General features: G+C 38.2%; 1 protein-coding gene across 1 annotated transcript in view; it reads left to right on the top strand.

Moving 5' to 3' along the window:
- Window positions 1-2,977: 2,977 nt before the first annotated feature.
- The window catches only part of ehbp1l1a (EH domain binding protein 1-like 1a), a 69,151-nt gene continuing 66,128 nt past the window's right edge, over window positions 2,978-6,000 (top strand). The window contains exon 1 of the mRNA XM_044185176.1: window positions 2,978-3,052. The gene's annotated coding sequence lies outside the window, so the exon portion shown is untranslated. The remainder of the gene's footprint in view (window positions 3,053-6,000) is intronic.

The raw sequence follows: 6,000 nt of genomic DNA, 5'->3' as shown, positions 1-6,000 counted from the left end.
TTCTGGGGACATTACATAGACTTACATTCATTTCTTGGAGACTTACCCTAACCCTAACCGTAACCACTCCTTGCATATCCCTCACCCTTACCCTGATCTTAACCACTGACCCAAAAATCTGCTTTTTCCAAATTGGGGACACGGCTTTTGTCCCCAATTGAACAAGCCGTCCCCAATTAACTCGTCTTGAGTCTGAAATGCGTACCCGAAGGTAACTTAATTCATACTATGTATAAGGTTAACAATATTGTTAGGCCACCTCCTTGACATGTCAAGTATAAGGTGGAGAGACATTTCCTAGTAGTAGTATCATTATGCATCTTTTGAAAAAACATTCTTATATCAAACTTATAGTAATTTGTTTCTAACAAATCAACTTTTCAATTGTCATTTAGAATATTAAAATTGAGCTTGTGGGTTGTTTTTAGAATAGCACTGTCATTTGATCAGTCAAGTCCCAGTCCAGTCCATATGCAATTCTTTATTAACATACATGCAACATTGATATCGGTAGTGGTGTAAAAAATCGTAGTATCAGTCGCACTCTAGTATTTACCTTTTCACCTCCAAGTCTGTATTAAGTATCGAGCACACAGCAGATTACACATGGCAGCTTCATCATATGCCCAGACAATCAAATACCAACCAATACTCCTTTGCTGGAGTAATACTACCTGGCCCCAAGGTTTCTGTATGTCAGTTAGTTTGTGGTAATTTGACAGGAACACAACTTTATTTAGGAAAATGTACAATGTGAGCACAACCGCCTCAGTTCTTGTTGTACTTTAGTAGTGCAAGTTACCTAACAAATTTACATCATATTGCCAACAACCACATGCAGGTACCCTGTGCACAGAGGCATTGTCATGTTGAAACAGGAAAGGGACAAACACACTGTTGACACAACTGTTGTCTAAAATAGCATTGTTTATGTAGCTTTAAGATTTCCTTCATTGGAACTAAGGGGCCCAAACCAGGAAAATAGCCTCAGAGCAAAAGTACACTGTGGACAGGAGTGTCCACATACTTTTAGCCATATAGTGTCTTTGATGTTTTGACAAATGTAATTGTTTGTTATGACTATAACAAGACCAGTAATTTAGTGTGTGGCAAACTTCCTCTATTACATTAAAGTGTGGCAAATTACACAATTTTGAGAAATCCTAGATTGGAAGCAGGGGGAAGGGACCGACAAGTTAGCTTACCTGTTGGAGCTATTTCTTGACCAACAACCAGAAAGTATATTTTTTTCACTTTTGATGAAGCTAGGCTAACTGTTTCCCCCTGCTCCCAGTCTTTATGCAAAGCTAGACTTAACATGTCCTGAACCACCAAAACTTTTTTTGTGAGAACAAATATACCTTTTAAGTTGTTATAGTCAGAAAACAGAAATGGTGGAATATCAGCTGTTTTGTTGTTGTTGTGTTTTCGTCTGAGTCACTGTTGAGTGCTTTCATTGTCCTTTTCCTCCAGTGAGAAGTTTACAGCGCTGTGCCCAGGCTCAGTGCTCCAGCAGAGACACAGAGATGACTGACGGTCATGACAGCCTTGTGATGGCCTGTCACCAGACACACAAGTATCCTCAGAGCTGGGTCAAACACTGTCAAATACCACAGCCAGCTGTTGTCCCCAGTACTGACTCTGGGTTGCAAAAACTCAAAGCTTACCAGGTCACATGATCAACACCAGTTGCCTCAAGGGAAGTGAACTGTTGACTTAAAGCTGTTGATTTCACAGCTATCTACAATACAACTGTTAGCCTCCTGCTGCTGCTATTTCTATCACTGCTATTAGACTAACTTTAGAGCTGCCCTCAACAATATTTTTACTTGAACAATGGTGTACACAGTGACTGTGTAAAGTATCGCTTGTAGTCTATTGATAATAAAAACGATATATCAATGAATAAACCAGTAATATCTGTGTGTGTGGAACAACAACAGTGTAGTTAAGGAATGGTTAAAGTTATGCAAATAAAACTACTTAAAGTTGCACTAATCAATATTTTTATATTAACAATGGATCAAATTACTATATTGATTGTGAAAAGGGTCGCATATAGTGATGGACCCACAGAGAATTATCGCCAGCTCTGCAGTTCCCCTTCTACTTTTTAGCTTTTTTTAGCTCATTGTTTTGGTTTTATGGCCCCCAACTTTACTGTTTCGGTTCACTCTCAGCATTCTCATTAACCTGGTTTCCAGCAGCAGGGCAACTACATGATAATGTAAACTGGACTTTAATTATCCACACAAATGTTGTTTCATGTATCAAGCAACCTATGTCATTTTATAATCCATGCCTTTATTTTCTGTAATTTAGATTCTTAAGATGGATTAGTTATAGCTAGGAATGAAGAGAAGAATTGCATTTTTGCTCCATACACATCATCAAAACTGTTAATGCAAGACATTCTTAATATTTGGGTTCCTGTGGTTAAATTTAATAATTTAGTGATTAAATCTGCAGTTTAAACAACAACAGAACACCCTAACAATCACCCTGAATATCCTTACAACTACCTATCAAAACACTTTCAACCACCCAAAGCTTCAATTCAACTTTTATAACCACAGTAAGTATTTGCAAACATAATGGAGAAAATTCTTACCCTAAGCCTTAATATATGAAAAGAAAATCATGAAAACTTGTATACGTGTATAAAATGATGTCCTTTAATGGCATATGATGCCATGGTATAGCATGGTGTTTGTATCCTCAAAGGTCATACATGTGTACCGTAGACTGTCATGGCTGTAGGGACTGCATGATGTTCTGTAACCTTATTAATTGTGTGTATGCTCTTGCAGCCTGTTGCCCTCTCTGTGCTTCTGACAGACAGATCACAGGTGTTTGGCTTAGCCAGGCTATATTTACAAAGGTCATAGATGGAACTGTGGGGCATGATACCGGCAGGGATCTGATTACTAGACCATTGGCAAATCTCAAGTACATGTTCATCCACACCAAGAAAGAAAGTGATTGTCTCATGTTCATTTTGAGTTTGAATATCTTATTCTTTCAGGTGTTTTAGTGAGCTCCTATAGAAAAGGTGAGTTTGAAATTGCAGTTTTACTCTAAATGTGAGTCATTTTAAGCTGATTCATATTTTCATTTTTTACAGTTTTTCACATTTTATTTTACATGAATTAATCTTGTTCAATTAACTGTTCATTTATATTTTCTGTAAATTTTATATCCCTACATGATGATCTAAATACAGTGGCTTCTCCATCTGCTTTGAGGTGGAGAAATACTAAATCCATGTTGATTTGAATTTTTTTTGTGCCTACAAAAGTGTAAAAAAATATTGGGATCAGCCTTAAAAGGTACAATGTGTAAGATTGAAAACATGAAACTAAAAAAATTAACTAGCCTATCAACAGAATGTGAAGAAGTAACAGTTCTGATGTCATGTCAAAGACGTCTATGTATTATGTTGCAGAGATATCTACTGAAATTAGCATGCTAACCTGCTAGCCCCAGCCTGTCCTGCGTTTTAATACCACTTGTGCCTTGAGAGACGACAGTGAGTCACTGTAGCGTCCAGTCTGCCCTTAGTCCAACGTGAGGATGAAGAAGTAGAGCTGCCCTGAGGGCTTGACAAGTTGTAGGTACATCCCAGGTTAGTGTCACAGAAACACAAAGTTGGCAAAGAAAAGAAGTGATATAAAAAGAAGCAAAACAAAAGTAAATATTGGTGTGGCTTTCCACTGCTGGAGATGTGGTTTGATGCTGAATTTGCAACATTTCTTTTAGAGTGGTAAGTAACATTAACATTGGCTATTTGGAGAAACATATCTTTAGTGCAACTAATGACAACACAAAATGTATCAAAAAACATTCCGAATGGTCTCGATATATGGTTTTGATTTGGCTGTTTTCTTGCTACTATGGTCTTGCTAAAACTGAGCTAAGCAAGCTATAACGGATACTGTAGGCTGACGCCACACATGAAGATTTTAAGTTAGTCTTATTTTTACCATCTGTCAGAGTTTCAGAAGTTTGGTCGAATTTTGCATATTCTTGCCTTACTGTTAGTGGTTGGCTTTAAAAAAAACAACTGATGACTGTAAATTGAAATTGAATGGACCGACAGAAAAAATGTCGATTGGTTCACCATGTTGTAACCATTTGGCATTACTGTTATGAAATGAGGCAAGACTGGAAGTTTGGAAAGTTCGCTATACATTTTAGAAGACACTGTACACAATCTTGAACCGTGTCATCGCTGCAATTAGAAAATCATGCAATTCTTGCACAATGCTGTCCCCTATTTGTTTGGAGCATGTGGCCAGGAATTACACATTGTACCTTTTAATAAAGGAGTCCTCCAGAAATGAGACATTTAAAAACAGCGGTCAACATCAGGTATCCTGACTTTTAGTTCCCATATCAATCTCCAAAACTGCTGGATCATATACTTCCTATTATGAAACTTGTGTAATGCTGGCTCTTTTTTGTATTCAAGCTGAGTAGTAGGGAGAATAATGCCGCCCATTAATAATAATGGGATCTTTATTAACAATCCGTGGCGTTTCCCTTTAAAAAAATCTGCCAAGTTTCATTTGGAGCAAAACTTAGAATTAACAGTGGTTGATGGTGCACAACATTTGTTTCAGTGGTATATACTGATTGTGAATGGTATGTCACTATTCATTATTGGTATGCTGCTTCTTATCTACTAGCTTATGGCATTTATAAATGGCAGGTCAATCCACTGGTAGATACCACTTTTCACTATCATATACTGGTAGTGTGCCACTCTTGTACCAGTCATATGTGGATTCTTAGTCATATGACTGTCACAGTTTGTCAAGCAGGGTAGCAGGGAAAACAAGGGATTGGAGCCAAATGCAGACAATCGAGGCAGAGCTGGTGTGGTTCAATGATTTATTACAGGAAAAAGGCTTACATGGAATCCAGGCAGGCAATGGTCACAGGGGAGCAGTCCAATAGAGGCAAACAAGTCCAAGGGAGCAATCCAGAATCAAAATCCAAAACTGACATGCAGAAAGTACATTCCAAAATACACAAACGGGCAGGAACGCTTGACATGTAGGATGAAGACCAACTGATAAAGAAACAAGCAAAGCACACAGACTATACTGTATACATTCAGGTGAGGGGAGATAACAAGACACAGGGGAAACTAATCAGGGTGGGGCAGATAATCAAAACTGGAGGCAAAACCACACAAAGACAGGAAGCAAAACTACAAGACACATGAGAAGAGTGTATGTCAAAATAAAACAGGAAATGCCTAAACCAAAACCTTAAACCATGACAATGCCACTTTGACTAGCGGTATGTTGCTGCTGTTCTACTAGCACATGGTACATAAAAAGGGTATGTCACATATACCACTCCCAGTGGTTTATGATGATTCTTACTGGTATATGCCACTGCTCATTATTGGTATGTTGCTGCTGGGTGCTATGTTATAACGGCATGCACTTATATTCCACCAACAGGTGCCACTTTTCACTGGCAAGTACAGTAGGTAGTGGTAGTTAATACCATAACATTATACTGGAAGATAACCAGCCACTCATTGTAGGCAACTGTCACTGATGTGATGAAGGCGATACTTTTTGGGTAGCTAAGTTAGTGGGGCTAGCCGTAGCTACAGTTTAGCACTGTACAGCTAACATGGTATTTAGACAAAGTTTGTATTTGCTTCTTTTTTCTTCTTTGTGTATTCCTAATTGATGTTAAGCTACTGTCAACAAAATTTAAAACTTCCTGATCTTTTTCACATTAAAAGCCTACCTATAAAAGGAGGGCTGCAAGACATTCATTCATGGAAAAAGGCAAAGTGGAACCCCAGACAAGACTCTAGCTGTACTGATGGAAGCAGTAGTGTGGAAACGGCCATTATACTGAATTTATCAAAACAAAAGGTAAACTTGGAGGAAGTGTTGAGTTTGTATTAACTGGGGAACGTGAAATTAGAAATAAAGGCCTGTCTCTACTAAAGGCCTGGTTCTCTCTGCCACT

The sequence above is a fragment of the Siniperca chuatsi genome, linkage group LG22 (genome assembly GCF_020085105.1).
Source record: "Siniperca chuatsi isolate FFG_IHB_CAS linkage group LG22, ASM2008510v1, whole genome shotgun sequence".
NCBI lineage: Eukaryota > Metazoa > Chordata > Actinopteri > Centrarchiformes > Sinipercidae > Siniperca > Siniperca chuatsi.
The sequence above is the reverse complement of the archived record's forward strand: the minus strand, read 5'-3'. Positions and strand labels throughout refer to the sequence as shown.